Raw genomic sequence first — 19,397 nt, forward strand, 5'->3', positions numbered from 1 at the left:
TGCCAAGCAACAAAATGAAAAGCTATGGTACTCTGGCCTCAGCCCCACAGATTTTTGCCAGTTTTAGCAGCCGATCGTCACATGAAAAATCACACTGATTTTAATGGAGGGAATTCCAGGATTTAGGTGCAATAAAGGCATTTTATTTCTGAACAAATTCTGCATCCAACTTGTAAGATTATAATGTTATTTTGCTTACAAGATGCAATAACTCTGATGAATTTGCTGTAAAATTTTTGCGATTCTAAAATTAAGAAGAAAGTGCAGATAAGCAGATGTTTACAAATCAGGGTCTCTGTAGAAGTTTATGCTAAATTTATAGACATAAAGCACACTTTTGTCACTATAGAAATAACAATTTAAGTTCCCATAATTCCTGTGGGTATATTAAAATGATTCTTTTACTTTTTAAGGTTATAAAAAGATCAACCTTTTCAAGTTCCACAATAATGATGATCATATTGTTTAATAAGCCACTTTAATGCTGAAGCATGAATGTTTAAGAATGAAAAACAAGATCTGATCTCTTAAAATTTGAGAACACCTCCAAAGACTCCTAAGCATATAAATTATAAACCATAGCAGCACTTATTTTGAAAAGCATCAAGGCACGCATCAAGAATTACTGAGAATAGAAATAATAATTCTGAATTACAAATAGCATTCTAATCCCATTTAAACTGATGGCAACCTCCTGTTGCTTGAACTTAAGATTTAACCTTTTGTCTTGGTATATGCTTTTGAAGCACATATAGGCATTAAGATATCTAATTGATAAGACAAATGACTTGAAAATTATGCAGAGCATGGGGACATAGAGGTGAAGCATAGGCAGAAAGCATGGAGAAGAAAGTTAACCCTATAATTTGATGGCTTCCATACCTCTTCCTTTCCAACTTTTTTTCTCAACTAAAGGTTAGTTCATGTAACCCTCCTATAACTAGGTGACTAAACAAAGTATGTGCTTATCTTCATTTTTATGGCATACTTTTACTTACCACTCTCTTTCTGCTGGGAGGGATAAGATGTATTGCTTTTGTATTTTATTCCAAAATCCTCAGCAGTCTTCCAGGAGCAGTGAGCTAAGACTATCAATGTGAATTAAATTTTTTTCTTAATGGGAAGCTGGTAGTATGGGTCATGAAAAGAAGGGCTGTTACTTAGCCAATGTTCATATGATTGTAGTATTGCAGGCCATCTATATATCAGCTTTAAGCAAACAGTTATGGGATGTTACGAGCAGCTGTTCCATCCAGCAGCTTCAGAGCCTGACAGTTTTTCCTGGCTGCTGGAGCCCAGTCTGAAGTGCCTTAAAACCTAGAGGTGTCCTTCCCAGACGATGGACACGGCAGCTGCTTTCCTATTTACAGGTTCAACCAGTAGCAAAGCTAAACAGGTACCCCAGAGACACACACACACAGAGAGGACGTGTGCATGGCTGGCTACTCAGGCTGCCAGAGACAAGGTACTGTCTCCAACAGCATCCACACACAACGCTTTCAGGAGTGGTGTTACAGCCATGTTCCTGTCCTCCTCTTCGACTGGTAAGGATTGACATTCAATAGTGAAAGTACATGCACTTTTGTGGATCCCCCAAGCACTGCTGTGGCCCCTCTCTCTGCCCAGCCCTCCTGCCTGAATCCCCTTACCCACCCTTGCAAATACCCCTTACCCTTGCAAATAGACATGCACTCACACACTTGTTCCACAGGTACTCCACACTTGGGGATCCCCCCAAATACCCACATGAACCTCCTGATACCCCTGCCAGGTCCCAGAGCCACTCAATGACTAGTTCAACTTGAGAATTGTGAGTGAATACACAGGCACACCTCATGCACACCCCTCAGTTTCTTAGTGGTCCATCAATTAGTATCTGGAGATTTTTGGCATTGTCTCTGTTTATCCCTTGTCTAACAGTTTGCATCCCCGTGCTTTTGTTTATCACTTCCCCTCAGATTACTATTCCCATTTGTATTGAAGAGGTCCTTGATTGGATAAAGTTAATGAAGCTGATACTTTCCACATCCCCTACACAAACAGGCTGTGGTATTGGTAAGGGTGACAGCTTGAGATCCATACTCTGTACTCAGCCTACCCAAAAGCTGGGCAGCTTTCTGGCTAGTTAGACAGTGTTCCTAGTCTCTGATCCCAGTTCAATGGCAGGTTTTGCAGTGGTGGTCTAAGATGTTAGTCCTGCAGCTTCCCATCCCTGTGCTTGCTGAAGGCTTCCCTCCATTTCTGAACAGCAGGTGTGAACACGACATGTCCTTGGTTGCTACAGGTCATATTTTCACATATAAGCATAAATCACTAATGAAGATTAACAAGGTGTTTGCATGTTCCATTGCAACTTGCATTAACTTTGGCCCTGGCACATCTGATTCTGCTGTTCCACAAGGGCACTGCAAGACTGAACTGAGAAGTTTTGGAGTCGGATGCAGCAGGGCAAAGCGCACTTCCCTTAGTAGCAACACTCAACCCTGCTGAGCTGGAGCTGGAACATCTTAATTGGTAAGAGCTCCAGTCACTGTTTACCTAGCTTTGTAAACATAACTTATCGGTATGTTTCCTAATCTTCATTAGAGATTTTGGTGTGTTTTTTAATGTTTTTGTTTTGTGTCCTGGATTTTCAGTTGCCTATTGTACAGAGATAATGTGGGAAACATTGCACTAGTCTGAAAATCTGGTTGGTGCCAGCTCCTAGAATTTTTGACATAACAGATCTCTATCACAGATCTTACAATCCTTCCAGTAAAACTGAAATCCCAAATTGTTTCCTAAATAGGAAAAAAGTGAGAAAGGTTGAGGAAAGTGTATGAGGAAAGCATGTAGTGGAGATAGGATGCAGAGGAGCTAGAGGCAGACAGACCCAAGTGCAGAGAGAGTTAGTGGGGCTTGCAGTAGTGTATGTTTGCATATGCTCAAGCCTCCTCAAGGATTTTATAATCTGCAGTATACTATGTGTTAGAATTGCATTTTTGTTAAGAGATGCTAAAACCCAACTCTTTCATGTGTACCAACAGTAAATAAAATCTTACTCAAATGAGTAGTTCCAGTCTGTTCCACTTGAACTGTTTGTAATAGAAGAAGTAATGCATCTTGGCATCTGTAAGTGCCCCAGAACAATTTCTGTGAGCTACTGTAATACTCCTACATTGAACAGACTGTAGTTCACAGCAGGATTTCTCCTGCAGCGTGGTGATATCCCAGATGAGTCACAGCAACAGCATCTCATCCAGCCAGCAAAGTACTGATTATGGCAAGAATGGCTGCAACTACAGGCAGCAAATCTCTGTCCTGTGTTCAAGAACATGGCTGCATTTCAACTCGAGGTTGATGCTTTGTCTGTCTTAATTTCTTTATTACAGGGGGAAGTTTTTTTAGCCTGTCTTCCGTTGTTGGGCTGGAGTTCTTTTTCCCCATCTCAGCAGATATCCTGAGACAGTGTAGACCACATGTCTGGTAATGCAGCTGTGAACTTTTATGGCAGCACAGCAGCAGATGCTCTGTATTTGAATTCATTTTCAGATCCTACTATTTTGATAAACAGTATTCAGGGAGTTTTCACTTTGTTGCCTAAGTGTTTTCCAATTTGACATTTATGGAGTGGAATGTTGAATTCTGAGACTATAGAAAATGGTAAGTTATGATGGCTTTATCACCAACACAGATGAATTGAATAAGTGAACAATATGAAGATTTGTGCAAAAGTAACTGTATTTCAAAAGTTCAGTGAGCACCAGGAAAACAAATGTTTTCAGAGACAGACATCTAATTTATTTCTAGGTTTTAGGGCTAATCCAAGATTATTGTATGGATACTTTCTTCCTATGAGTAAAAGCTTCATACTGAGCTTTTTGCTGCTTCTGTTTTCTTTTACTTTCTTATTTTATTTTTTTCTGGTCAGGTATACTTACTTTTACACTGCAGAGATCCTAATTTGTCATAGCACTTCCCACAGTTACATGTGTATGAAACAGCTTCTGGCTGAAGGAAATCAGCTATCTTGGGAACTGCAGAAGATTTCCTAGGAGGGAATGTAAGGAGTGCAGTATTCAGTCAGAGTCAGCATGAAGGATCTGGACCCATCTGTGGAAGATCTGCTTCATAGCTCAAGTGTTCCTGTTTAAGACATTTGGCTGTTAAAATAACAGACATGGAGATTTAAGGAGTTACTTGATGGAGACATAATGGTGATGGAGATTTGACCACTCCCAGTTTTGCTTTCTGGAGCTGACATGAGACTTGCCATTGACTTTCAGTACCAGTCCATTAAGGCTACAAGAGATTTGGAGATCTGACCTTACTGTGGGATGAAGACAATTGGATTTGGCCTTGAGAAATTAAGTTTGCTGGACGTTCTGACATGCAGTAAAGAAATTTTGTGTATGTGTTTTTTAATTTTGGTTTTTTTCCCCCACTTTAATTTTTTCTCACAAATTTGTCTTCTAAATCTATTTATTTTCAGCTTTAAAAGATGGTTCATTTGGCTGCTGAATTTCTAACTGTGGCTTTTGACATGTGATCTTTGGAATTCATGGAAAGTTAATGGGGGTGGGTCTGTGAACAACTTCTAAGACACTTACGGAAGATGAGGAAAAAAGTTTGTATAAATTCTACAGGAGGTTGCACTGAAAATTTTTTAGGTTTCTACAAACATCAGATGTTTGAAAATCCCTGATTTAGGATATGAATATTTTACTTGGTGAACTACGGCTGCTAAGGCTTGCCCTCTGCTTTTAGTCTTTCCTAGGCATTTTGGCTGGAAACTGGAATTTGGTATTTGCCTTTTGGCTGGTGGCATCATGCAGTATTCTTGAAGACTTTTCCCAGAAGACATACGTATTTTATTTTTCATTTCCAGTTTTGTGGCTGGCTGTTAGGACAGTGCAAATAGTTCTAAAGTGCTTTTAGCTTAAATATGTGTTATCTGTGTATTAAAGAGTAGTAATGGAGACAATGTACAGTAGAAATCAGTGCCTAATGTGAGTTTCAAATGCTAGGCTTCTGAGTGCTCCTGAATTTGTTAACACATTTATTTCTATTTTCTATATTGCTTTATAATAAACCTCTTAAAAATAACAGTCTAATTGACCACATTAAAAAGAGAAACCTTCTGTACAAAAATGTTCGCAAATACACAAAGTTTAGAAAAAAATATGTGTGTCGTTTTTCTAGTTGCTCTCAGTTGTTCCTGCAACAAGTAAAGCAAGGAGTAGAAAATATTTGAAAGTTTGGTTTTATTTTAATTAGCTGTGTTTAAATTCTAAACATGGATTCAAAGCTTCATTGAGGTGTTGGCCTTGCTGTGAGTTGGAAGATTCATGTGTAGGCCTGAGGATGCAGTGTAACCAGCTTCCTCTCCTGATGATGTATTTGTGACAATATGTGTGGTGGGGGGACTGAGGGAAACATGGGAGCTGTGGGATGGTGAATTTAGCCATAACCTTTCACCTATGATGAGCAATGGCATCTGTTGCTGCCATCTGTTCTGTTTCTTTGCTTATCTTCCTATGTGTGGTACCAGGCAGGGAGCCCTAAAAAGAGGACAAAGGGGTCACTTCAATGAAAGTATAATGAATGTTGCTCAGAAGTCCCCAGGCAGCAGTTGGAAGGATATGTGTGGTCTTTTGCCTGGCAGAGAGGAGGATGCAACAGGATAGTAAAAATGTGATTAATATCCTGCTAGGAAGTTTTCCTGACTAAGCTTCTATACAGAGTAAGTACTGTGTTGTCTGACAAAATACTCTAGTGAAGATAAAGTTCAGAAACTCCATCACCCTTAGAGAATATCCATTTGGTGGAGCTTCCTGATTTAAAAGAGCGTTGCAGCTACTGTTTAAAAGTCGGTTCTTCATAAAACCCAGCAAGCAGGAATATGTAAAAGTTTTGGCAACCAAGAGTACATTTCAGTGAGAGAACAATGGGATATTTAAGGGAAAATAACTGGCCGTTGCAATAAACATCTTCAGCTTTTCTAATAAATCTACTCTATTTGGGCAGCGGCTTTTTAGCTCTTGGCAAGCTTGTAGGATGTTCTGTAGCAAAGACAAGAATTTGGAAAACCTCAGGGGGCAAGGCTGGCTGCAGTCTGTGACAGCTGGTAATGTATGAATCTAAAAATGGTCTGAGTATTGTTTAAAAGTTTCTTACAAGCAGCATAATTTGTGGAGATCAGAATCACATTTTATAAAAACATGTATTTTTTTAATCAGATGTATTTCAGTTCTATGTGAAGTGTTTCTTTCTTTTGATAGAAGTTGTGTGATTTATGACTCATTCTGTACCTGAAATATTTTGGTTAAAGAAATCACTTTTACATGTAAAGCATTTCATTCCAACTCAGTATTGACAATAATATGAAAGAAGAGTTGCTGTAAAGTTTCTTTTCAGCGTGTTTTTATTTAACCATTGTCGAAAATTCTAAATAGGGTGGAGCTAAAATTGAGGATATACTATGGGTATATCAGAACAGCAGTTTTGCTAACTATATCTGTTTGCAGAAGATGCAGTACAGATTAAAAAACTCACGATCCCTGTATGGGCATCCATACCATTCAGCAGATGGGTTTGGCTAAAGTAATAAAAATTGAAAACAAAAGTTGAAACAACCAAAATATTTTTTGAGTGTTTGGAAAGTGAAACTTTATTTTCCCCTCACAAAAGGATGTATTTAGTCAAAATTTGCTCTGTAAAGTAACTTTCTAAACTGGTAATGACACACAGAAAAAAAATGTTGTTTGACCTAGAACTAGTTTTGCTTGCTTAAGATTTTGTTAAGAAAGCTAAAAGCTATTTATATTCACATCTAAACAATTCTCCATATTGTTCCATTTTTTCCAGTCACTTCTGGGGTACTGAGCCTGGGCAACTAAAAATTCAAAAGGCTGAGTTAGTGCATAGGTTGCTGGATATTGTCTAGAAATAATATTTTATTTTGGAAAGCTAGCACTGTTAGAAAAATTTTCTTCTTGCATGCTACCTTTTCTCATTTTCTATGTGGTGTTCCTCACATTTGTGTAGCTTCCAAATTATGGTAGTGTGTGTGAAGGGAGTGCTTCAGAATATCCACACAATAATCTTTTAATTCACAGGTGAAGTTCTGTCCTTGTATAAGTCAGTGCAAATTTTGCAATTCATGTCAGTAATTAGGACTTCATGCAGCCATCTTGATTTTAGTGACTTAGCCATCATACCTGACTTACTATTTTTCAGTAATGTATCAGAATTGAGATTACATTCCATAAATGTGGAATGGTAAAACACTTTGGCAATGATGTGGGAAGTCTTGGAAAGCTTAAACAATTAGAAATTCAATGAAAAGACCTACCTTTGCTCCATGCTGAGAGGACACAAGTAAATTTATGTTCTCAAAATTCAAGAGATCTCATCGCCAGTGTAGTTATTTGGTATTCATAATACTATTTCTTGTGAGAGGAGCAACTTAATATCACAGATTCACAAATTCACAGAATATTCTAAGTTGGAAGGCACCCACAAGGATCATCGAGTCAAACTCTTAAGTAAATGGCCCATATCCTTTAATATCATTTTGTATTCCTTGCACATTTAAAACTTCCATAGAAGCCAGTCATAATTTTATATGCAGTTAAAAAAAGTAGGACCACAACTATAAATGTAGGTGATCTTTTTTTCTAGTTTAGTTTAAATAAATTACACTAAATGTAATCCCAACAGACATTTCCAGAACAAATTTTACTTGCCTTACTAATGCAAGGTTTTTGTTGAGAATTGGGCACCAATAAGAGTAGAATTTACTTTGCCATAAATCTTTGAAAAATCTTCTGATACACAGCAGGTAATTTCAGAGATAAAGAAAAGAGAAAAAGAGAGAGAAAAATTGTATCCATTTCTCTGCCTTCTATTTGGAGATAATTAAGTTCAGAGGTTCTGAAGGAACATTGACTATATTCCAGGATGGCCTCCACACCAGAAAATGAAATTAATCAGTCATTGCCATATTAAGTGAAAATGAATTAGTCGCAGACAAAACAATGTGTTTTCATTAGTCATGTCAAGATGCAAATGTGAAGATATATATCTTTGCATAAATGTTCACAGATAAACAATATAATTAAATTCACTATTGAAACAAGCTAATTAAATTTACTGCTGTTATGCAACAGATATTCTCTTAAGTATATGATATTTGGCTTACAAGAGTATGAAGTAGGTTCTTTATCTGTGTTTTGTCTGTAATGATAGGAGAATTTAATTTTTGTTAATCTGGCATGCCTGGATCCAGGCAGTGACTCAGGAAGACATCTGTGTTTATTCTTAGCACAAACAGTCCATCTAAATCTCATGGCTGCAGGTTTTTCTTTTGTTTTAATAATGCTCCCCTGAGGAGTATGATATACAATCTGATCTCACAGCTTTGCAACTGTCCCTCAAGATGGCTCCAATAAGACCACTTTTGTCTAATGACTAGAACTGAAACAAAAGTTTTGCTTTACATATTTTCAAGGAATTTTACTAATTAGTGTCAAAGCAACCTTCACCGAGCATTTGCTTTAATTTCTGAAATATATCTAGTGACAGAAAACACTTAAAAATCACCCATTAACTAAAAATTATTCAGAATTCAGTTGATTTAGGGTTTTGCTATTGAATTGAGAGAATGCCAAGTAGGTAAGTGGTAGAGATGTACACAACCTGTTGTGCAGCAATTGTGAACTCCTGCACTCCAGCTTGGAAAAGAACAATGGATCACAGTATGTCTGTCCCATAGAGATTACAGTCTAACATATACATCTTCAGATACTCTTCAGTCATAGAATCATAGAATTGTTTAGGTTGGAGAAGACCTTTAAGATCATCCAGCCAACAGTCCAACTGTTGACGTAAGTCTGCCAAGTCCACCAGTAAACCATGTCCTAAGTGCCACATCTTCACATCTTTTAAATACCTCCAGAGCTGGTAACTCAGCTGAGGCTACTACCCTGAGTAGTCTTGTTCCAATGTCTGACAACCCTCTTGGTGCAGAAGTTTTTCCTAATATCCAATGTAAACCTTCCCAGGTGCAACTTGAGGCCTTTTCCTCTCATTCTGCCACTAGTTACCAGGGGGAAGAGGCTGATGCCCACCATGCTACAACCTTCTTTCAGGTAGTTGTAGAGAGTGATGAGGTCACCCCTGAGCCTCCTTTTCTCCAGGCTAAAATCCTCAGCTCCCTAAACCACTCCACATAAGACTGACTTGGGCTCTTCAGGCATCCATTCATGCTGCTTGACAGCAGCTGGGAGTAGAAGGCTCTGAGAAACAGGATTTAGAGTGGCAGTAAGAGAATTTCATAAGAACTAGATTAATCCCTAGATTTTAGATTGGCTTTAAGAACAGCATTGAAGAGAGAATATTTTAAAAATAATCAAAGAAGCATCTTCACTCAGTTAGGGAAGCCTTATGAGGGGTGGCTGAGGTCACTTGGTTTGTTCAGCCTGGAGAAGAGGAGACTGATGAGAGACCTCATTGTGGGCTTCAAAATCCTCATATGAGGGGAAGCAGAAGGGCAGGCACTGATCTCTTCCCTCTCAGGACCAGTGGCGGGACCCAGGGGAATGGCCTGAAGTTGTGCCAGGGGAGGTTTAGGTTGTGTATTAAGAAAAGATTCTTCACCCAGAGGATGGTTGGGTGCTGGAACAGGCTCCCCAGGGAAGTGGTCACGGCACCAAGCCTGACAGAGTTCACAAAGAGTTTGGACAATGCTCTCAGGCCCATGGTGTGACTCTTGGGGTGTCCGGTGTAGGGCCAGGAGCTGGACTCAATGATTCTTGTCAATGATTATTGGGTCTCTTCCAACTCAGGATGTGCTATGATTCTCTATTTGTAGAAGTTACTCTGAGTGTTGACACTATACGAAGCATAAGTTTCTTTTTGATTTTGTGTAGAGAAAGAACAAAATGTTTTCTGAGCAGTTGAATATTAAATGTAATATTGAAGTGATTCCTATGAAGAGGACTGTGGCGAGGGGCCAGCTTCAGTGTTTCAGCAAGGCAGACTGTTTAGGGATAAAAGTCTTACATAATTTGTTTACACTATTAATATGTTTATTTTCTGTTTGTATAAGCAAATCAGTCCTGAATGTGTGGTATATTCAGTAATGTAGCACTTGTGTAATCATTTGATGATCATTTGATGCTTAGTCCACAAATTAAATACGCAGCTGACAAGAGAGAGCTTTTGAATAAACTATTGCTGCTGCCTATATATGATAGTGATATGTTATAATAAATGTTTTCTGTGTAGATTTATATTATTCTTTTTTCCCCTCCACTGTAATTTTCTACAGGAAGGCTCTTCAAAAGTTCACAGGTGGGCTGTGAACTACAAGGAAGCATGTTTTCAAAGAGCAAAATTGAAAGACTTTATAATTAGAGCCTTTCAGCAGAAGACTGGTAAATCTTTGATAGTAACTTTGCTAACACCTTCTGAGCTGATGGGCTTGTTTTTTATACACACTAACACACCTCCTTGCTATATAAAGCCTACTGTAATTTAAAGGAGGAACTACTGAATTTACACATCATTTAACGTATTTTAAATCTGCTTTTTGTGTATGATTCAAGACCCCAAGCAGATTAGACTGTTGAAATAAAGAGTGAAAAATGCAAAGATTTTGTCCCAAAATAATGACAGGGTGATCCCTATAAACACATTAGGGAAGTGAACAGTATGACCTGTGTATTCTTGTTTGAAATGGATTTTCTTCTTTTTGCATCAACAAAAGCTGTTAGGCAGTAAAGTCCTATAAATCTACAGACAGCAAAGGTGGGAATTCATCAGCTAAAAGGTTGTCTGAAAGTCTAAAATCCAATTCTTTATAAAGCTGACATATGGGGAGAATAAAGCAGAAGTGAGGAAAGAACAGCTGCCTAGGGAAACAGTTATGACTTAATTACTTGGTGATTAGTAAATAGGAATTTGAAGACAGTGTTGTAGGGTCAGAGAAAAAGAGCCATGGCCCAGTTAACAGATTGAATCTGAGAAGATCTAATACTCAGATGCTTAAACAGGAACCTTTTTGTAATTGTAGTTTCACACCCTAAGGGTAAAACTCTCAAAAACTCATAAGTAATTTGGGAACTCAATTTCCATTTTGAATGAAGATTCACAGGTAATTTCTGAAAAAGGTTCTGAATCACTTTTCAAAATTTTGCCCTCAGCTTTTTTATGCATTAATTGTTCTGTAAGGAGGAAATGGATATTCAACTTTAAGAAGTGATTAAATTCTACCAGTGATAATCTCCTGATGTCATTTTTATAGCTATGTTCCTGAACATGACTTTGTTGCAATATTGACTAAGAGTAGATTTTGGTATGCTGGGGTCTGGTTGTGATTTTAGAGTACGAAACATGAGTCAGTACTCTTTAGCTGAGAATAGCATCTCTTTCTTACCCCTTCCATGAGTTGGCACTGGATGGATGTAATGTACTTACTTTGTCCATGAAGTAAAGGTTCTTAACAACTGAGCTGTAATACAACCACATGTGCTCTCAAAAGAAAAGGATAAGAATGAAGATGTTGTGAAGAATATATGCCTATTGCAGCCTATACAAATCTAAATCTGTAAATCCTTTGTCAAAACACAGGCGGAGTTCCTGTCTGCCCTCCCTTTGCCTTGTTCTTACTGCCCCTGTTCCTTTTACAGCAATAGGTTTCTGTGATAACAGTTTCAGTGAAGTACACAAAGCTGATGTGGGGCATATGGTTAATCAGTGGTAAATCAGGGATGCAAATTGTGAACAGCACTCATTGTGAAGGAAGGGGAATGGATAAACGTATCCTGCACTGCAGAAAATCAGAACAGGATTGGATTAATCAGCACAGCATGTATTAGGAGGCCAGAGCATGCCCTATTCATTTGAATTTCAGCATGTCACAGCTCTCGAAGCCAGAGTGTCTGTAATTAAATCAAAAAATCAATGTTAATGCTCAGCTGGGACACACAGCTCAAATCAGAAGATAATCAGGAAGTGCTGGAAAATTGAAGGTTTCATACAAATATTCTGTGGGCTGTACTGCACTTCATCAGTGTCCTTCAATACTGTTTTTTCAGAACAAGTGCTACATGGTGATGTGATGCAATTAAAGCTGTTTGACACTTACCGAGGACAGGTGTCACTATACTTATTTATGAGTGTAACAATGGTGGAATAGAATAGAATAGAATAGAGAAGGAGTATGGTGCTGTGTAATGCATGAATTGTTGTATTATGCATGGATTGCACGTTTCAAGCTAGAAAAAATGGCACATTTTTTCAGCGCAGTTTTTGTGACACCATGGTCCTGCTTTAGGAGTTGCATGATCTATATCATACCTCAGATGAAAAGAAAATTAAAATCTTGTAGATACTGATCCTCTGTGACCAGTATCACATGGGGTATTTATGGCACCAGGAGATGATGATGATGTCATTGACATCTGTTAATGATTAATGACCTGTTGGAGTGAGTCCAGAGGAGGCTGCAAAGATGGTCAGAGGGTTGGAGCACCTCTCCAATGAATGCAGGCTGAGAGAAGAGAAGGCTCTGGGGAGACCTTATAGCACCTTCCAGTACCTGAACGGCGCCTACAGAAGAGCAGGAAAGGGACTTTTTATAAGGGCATGTAGTGATAGGCCAAGGGGAAATTGCTTTAAACTGAAAGGATAAGTTTAGATTAGATATAAGGAAGAAATTATTCACTTTGAGGATGGTGAGGCACTGGAACTGGTTGTTCAGAGAAGTTGCAGATTCCCCATCCCTGGAAGTGTTCAAGGCCAAGTTGGATGGGGCTTTAAGCACCCTGACCTACTGGAAAGTCTCCCTAAACACAGCAAGGGGGTTGGAACTAGAAGATCTTTAAGGTCCCTTCAACCCAAAATGTTCTGTGAATCTTTGGTGATAACAAAAATACTCTTTACTCATATTTCTATAATGATTTCAATGTAAGTGAAAATATTCTATCAAGAAAGTTTCTTCACGCAAGGGAATCTTCTTTGGGAAGACCTAAGAGATGGAGAAGCAGTGATTTCTTCCAGGCTGGTTTAGGGATCGGTCTCACTAGTGCCAGAGCAAGCTGACACATCTGGGTTTGTCTTCTAAGGTCCTGGCTCCGTATAATTTGCCCACACAAACTTCCTGCAGTATGGGTACATTTTTTTGCTGCTCAGATGGGGATTTTTCAGGCTAGATTTCTTGATCTACATGTTGATTATGAACTGAAAAGTTAGGAAGAGTGCACCGCAGCTGGGTTTGTGTTTGGAGATTTAAGTCAGCTTAAATAAAGCAGTTCCTAGTATCGTCTCCCTTCTTTCAGCATGTCTGGCAGGGATGAGCTGTATATTGTGCTCCTATTATGGCAGAGGCATGGATTCCCATTGCATGGGAAGCCATCAAGGTCAATATTGTCACTGGCTGTTCCTAGGATGGGGAAGTCTGAGTGGCACAAGTCTGCTAAATGTCAGTAAGCATGTAATAGAGGTCTACTATACAAGCATCTTTCCATAGCTTGGAAAATGTGACTTGGAACTGTATGGAGATGGACTGTCCACATGAAAAATCTAGACACAGCTTTTAGTCAATCTGAAGTGCTGGGGGTGTTCATGATTGCAATTTGCAGCAGGATCCTTGAAAGATCCTGAATAAAACATTGCAACAAATAGACATTTGCCAATATTAATAACAACAACAAAAATACCAAATGATCTGTGCTGTTTTCTGACAGTACAGAAATTATATTTCAAATTATGTGGTTGGCATCTTCTGAATTTAGCTTTCAGTGGCTACAGCAGAGATGTTGTGAGTGCCCTCTGTTGTGACCCATTCTTTCACCCACTCATCAACTCAGCTGTGAAAAATTGCCAAAGGCTTGTGTTGAACCTTTCTCAAATTCACAGTTGTTTGACAGGCAGAAGCATCAGAGTTGGCAGGAATCCGGAATGCTCTCAATTGGGATGTGCCTCTCTGAGAACCACACCCTGGGATGTCAAGGCAGCCTGAGAAGCCGCATGCATGTGTTTCAGGGCAGTGCAGGCACTGGTGCCTGGTGGTGTGTCTGAGGCTGGGGGGCTTATGATCCACTGTCTGATGGTGGCTGTGCTAGCTGGCTGTACTGAATGAGCATAGAGCAATCCATGACTTCAGAGAGGGCTGCAGCAAGCCTTCTTGCTCCTTGCTGGTGTCTTAGTGATGCCCTAGGATAAAGAAAACTAAACAGTAAATTAGAAGCCTAAATGAGAAGTCCAAATGAAGCACCTGTGAAGTGATTATTTTGGCCTCTGGGCAGGTGATGGTTGATGCTTTCTATAGAGGAAGAACAGTGATGTGATGTGAAAGGAAAAGGAGAATCTCGTTCTGTAAAATCTTGTCCTCCAGCTGAACCTGGAGGATGTGATCAGCTGCCAAATCTGCCAGAAGCTGCAAGTGTATCTGACTAGTTAACTCCCACAGACCTTACATATTTCCTACAAATCAAACAGTTCTCATAACCAGATGCTTTTTTTACTTTTCCTTTTGATTTTATTATCATCTGTCATGTTTTTTCATTGCTTGCATAGGTATCTTTGTTGGTTTGATTTTTCCTTGCTTCCTAGTATGTTTGCATTTGTTATCTTAATTTTTTGGTGTTTGCCTTGGTTTAATTACATTCTATCTATCTCTGACATTCCAGGCTGTTCGCGCATAGTTGCATGATCTGGTTCATCTTTCTGCATGCTTCTCTACCTCTTTATTCACTTTGTGTGGTCCTCAATGTTTGCAGCTCTATCAGCCACTATTTCAAATGTCAGGCTCAGTTCATGAGCTCAGTTGTACAGAACTTTTTCCTTTTGATATTTGCTCTGCTAATTCTTGGGCACAGTTTCAGAAAAAAATAACAGCTGTGCTTTTACTTTATCAGGTGTCTGGCTTATTGAAGCCTTACTGCACTTTCATTGCCGTGAACAAGTAGTAATTACTTGATTCACATTTTAGTCACATAATGAACTCTTATATAAACATATACATATACACACTAATCCAGCTGTCTAACCCATTTACTTTACCCATGGTTTTCTGGGAAGCATCTTTTCTGCAGAATCAAAGCCCTTGAGGCTTTCATAAGGAAGTGAAAGAGATTAGTCCCTGTCTTCAGAATCAGCACATTATGACAGTATCTCACAAAGCTGGACACTGGTTACACTTCAGGCATGCTCTGGCTGGACTAATGCGGGCAGTCCCAACTGTTCCATAATGTCTGTTGTATTTTAATGCTGCCTCTTACTCCATACTTACATTAGCATTGCTGTCGTATTTCCTCTAGGAAGAGCATGCACTGAGTTGTGACCTTTGAACACAACTGTGAGAAAAGAGGAGTCATAAATAAAGATTTTTTTTAAAGTGCTCTGTATATTTTCTGTGAATTTTAGTGAATGCCTTCAAATATGCACAGATAATTTTAGTGTTGTTTTTACTTGTTGCTTTAACTGTCTAAATGAATCCATTTGAAGTAATTTGCCACACGTTGCTAGCCTTCTACAGAAAAAGTAATTAACTGGTAACATTGTATTTCACTCTTCCTCCTACACTCTGAACTGAAAACTTTATGGTGAACTGCTGACAGCTTCCTGTAACTACACTTTCAGCTTAATCTCCCTCTCCCAATTTCTTCATCCTGCTTTTCTTGCACAGAGCTGGTAGTTTTGCAGTAGTTTCTTAAAAGAAAAAAGAGTAACCCATACTGTATCTGTTGTCATTCAGTGCTCTGCTGAGTTTACTGACCCTTACTGTATTTTCTCCTCAGCAATGCATTCAGAAATTTGGCTAAATGTTTAGACATACCAGACTGACTGATAGCTACAAATGCTCTGTAATTATCTGAGAAGATTCTAAAGCCAGAAATGTAAATTTTACACTAACTGGAAAAACTTGACTATATTTTCTGTCTTCTGGACTTCTAACTTCTTGTTGGAATCATCTCTTAGTTGTTTATGCTGTCTATATTTGTATCACAGATCAACAGTTTTTAACAAGGTGCCTCAAATAATTGTGGTTATGCATTCATGTTAGTTTAAATGTGCCTAACTTGTAAGTGCTTGATTCTGAACATTATGCTGGCTTTGTGTAAGTCAGGAGAATATTCATTAAAGAAAACTGATATTTATCTCTTTAATTAACAATGGCTATATCCCGGCTAAATCAAAGTAAGTAAAATATTAATGGCATGAGGGGACATAGCAATAATGTAAACGAGGACCTTGAAGAGCGAAAAAATTACTGCAAGCCTTTGTGAAGAAATTGCAACTTACAATACATGCTAATAATAGTTTGCATTTCCTCCTAAATTAAGCTGTTACTTAGTATCACTCAGTGTTGACATCTCTCATGATCACAGGAGCGAACTGAGATCATGTTTTAAATTGCATGGGCAATTACAGGGTAGGTCAAATGTGTTAAAACATGGATATATAGACTTCACAAATGGAGGGCACTGCAAATGCACAGCACACCAGATACGCCAGCATGCTATCAGCAAAGCATCTATTAACAGGTCTTTAACTAGGACACCACGCTTTAGCTAGCACTACTATATGCTAGAAATATTCTAATTTTCCTGAGGCCTGGCAGCCTGCTGTTCCACAAGCTCTGTGTTAGGAACTCAATCTAACTGGAACAACTGGAGGGAGATGGTTTTCTGCAAAATAGCAGAATGGGCATATACTGATTCCTAGATGTAAAATGAAGTGAGAGCAACTCTGCCATATTTCAGAGGACTTGGTCCTGTGGACAAACTGTATATTTGAAATGTAGGGCAGCAGTATGGAATGTAGCTGTCTGAGGTGAGGGAGGCAGACCTTTTAAGGATCACAAGTTGCTGGATGTGAAGTCCCCTGTGTGAGCAACACCTGGACATTCTGGAAGCAAGTAGAAGTAAGGAGGTAGCAGTTATTCTGCTCGGTTTAGCTGGCCTTTCTTCATGTACTACCAAGGAATTGTTTGGCTTTAACCCCCAATAATGTTCACAGATTGTTGATGGTAAAAGAAAAAAGGGATTTACTGTGCAAGTCATGTATCTTGTATAAGTGAATTCTGCTACCAAAGCTTAAGATGCAGTTCCATAAATTTGGCCCACAGTATTTCAGCATGTCTTTCTCTTTGTGTCTCACTACTCATAGGTTACTTTGCTCCCAGTGGGTTCCTCCTGTGCATAGAACCCTTAGTTTAGGGTACTACAAAGAGATTGGTTATTGTAATGCAAGTGATAATGGAGCTGATTACAAGTACAGAAGAAATTGTTTGTGATGGATAATCTGCATAACAGAAATGCCTCCATATTGACGTTTCTGTTTTTTTACACGTGTAAAATACTAATCTACGTCTTGAAACTTTCTGCTCTTATGTGTACTTTGTAACTTGTATTTACCCATCAACAGGCTGAGTATCAGTGTGGATGCTTACAGGTTCTACTGATGCCCCCATGTGGATGTCTGGCAGGATCATTCTAGTCTGCAGTTGAAGACATAATTGAGGTTTACTGCTAATTTAATAATAATTTATGCCTCTGTCATCCATAAATAGGCAAAAAAGTTTGACTAGAAGTATTTTTGAACTATGCTTACCATTCTCTATGAAATAGTGCTTGACTATCCCTTTTCTGCATCTAGCATTTGAAACTATTGTTGACATACTGGAAATAGCATCATACTAACCAGTTTGCTTATTTTTGTGGGATTCTTGAGACCCAAGAAAATTTTCATTCCATTATTAATGTCCTAATAATAGCTGTGATATAGTGATTGCCTAATTGGTGTGCTAGCATAGAATAACCTAAACCTCATACACTGATTTTTCTGCCCCTGTGAACGAATATAATGGTGCTGTAACTAGGAGTCCACCTGTACCTCTGAATCACCAAAAATTAGTGTTAAGATGCTGGAACTGTCTTTAAATGTGACACCTCAGGTACTGTGACCTTGCTAGCTATAACAACAATAACCTTAGGAGGGGCTGATTTGTGTTGCCACTTGGCAGAGCAGATTAACTTGCATGAAGGCTCAATGTAAAAGACATCCTAACGCTGACCTGTGTTTTCAGAAGAGATTTCAGAAGGAAATGACAGACAAGGTAAGTGTAATGATAGCTTAGGGCCACAGTTGTACCATGGCAAATGCTCCTCTTGGCCATATAAACACTCACACCTTGTGGCTGGGGTGCTCAGGGAGCCCAAATTTCAGTTCTTCTTCTAAAGACCCCCTTGCATGGACTTTACTAATGACATGGAAGATAGTCTCCTGCTGGTGGAGGGGCCTGGCACTAGGGACACCTCAATTCCCAAACAAGTATCTTGGCCACTAATTTAAAATTACATTGCCAGGCTTAATGGACAAGTAGCAGTGCTACGTCTGTGGCTTTCATAGTTACTTTTTGGTCTTAGGTCCTTGGTCCTTAAGTTCTGTTAAGTTGGGCACTTAACATGACTTCTGTACCTCTATCACGCACTGAGATCTTCTGATAAAACTACACGGTGTAGATACCTAAGTACTCTTCAGAGTTAGACTCTTTTATGTTTAAAAAATTGGTCCTAGGTGTCTTTTGACAATAAACACAGCATGCTATCTCCTGCTCCTTTGAGTTTGCATGTTTTATAGAGCAGGAGTATTTTCTCAGGGGGAAAGTGTTGCTCACACACAGGTCAGGGGGAAAGTGTTGCTCACACAGCTGTGGAGCAAATAGATTTTATTTCATATCTAATATGGGTATTACTTAAGCCTTCTGTGAAATATCTACTTGATTTTGTACCTGGTACTATTTGATCTTATAGTCACTGAACTTGTATGCAGTGGGAAATTACAGTTGTTAGAACCTGCAAATTAACTTGATTAACTGAGCATGTAGTGCAGATAAGGACATTTGTTTGGTCTTTGGTCTTGAGAGCTGCTTGCATCCTACATTAGGTGTGTGTCCAGGCAGGAGATTTTGCCTCTGATGAAATCAGAGTAACATGTTGCTACTTAAGCTGGATGATATGTGAGTATAAGTGGTAGCCAGGGCACCCCAGCATTGCTGTGCTTTTTCCACACCAAGTGTCTGTCACTGTCTTATTCAAAGTTTTGTGTGTAAGAATTGAAGAACCAACAATCCTAGTGCTTGAAAATGAAGGTATTTCCTAACATTTCCAATCTTGTTTCATGTTTCTTTTTTATTAGGAAACTGAGTTTATCTGGCATGTTGAGCCCTGGAGTGTTTAGTCATGCCTTTCCTTTGCAGTAGATGACAGAGAACATATATTTTACTCTGGTTGTACAAATTCAGTCTTTCAGAAACAATAGAGATCTTTATAACATTTATTTCATGACTTGTGGTTGATAACTGGTCTATACTCTGATTTGCATTGTGTGAGCTTGCTTCAGAATTT

At 38.8% G+C, this 19,397-nt stretch overlaps 1 protein-coding gene across 3 annotated transcripts in view; it reads left to right on the forward strand.

The window, feature by feature from the left end:
- Positions 1-19,397, forward strand: part of TMEM200A (transmembrane protein 200A) — a 46,824-nt gene that overhangs the window by 13,597 nt on the left and 13,830 nt on the right. Inside the window, exon 1 of one of the 3 annotated variants that reach the window (XM_008637828.2) lies at positions 3,883-4,389. The exons of the other annotated variants lie outside the window; for them this stretch is intronic. The gene's annotated coding sequence lies outside the window, so the exon portion shown is untranslated. Of the gene's footprint in view, positions 1-3,882; positions 4,390-19,397 lie in introns of those variants that run through there. 3 annotated transcript variants of the gene reach the window in all.

This window comes from Corvus brachyrhynchos, unplaced genomic scaffold, assembly GCF_000691975.1.
Source record: "Corvus brachyrhynchos isolate BGI_N302 unplaced genomic scaffold, ASM69197v1 scaffold14, whole genome shotgun sequence".
Lineage (NCBI taxonomy): Eukaryota > Metazoa > Chordata > Aves > Passeriformes > Corvidae > Corvus > Corvus brachyrhynchos.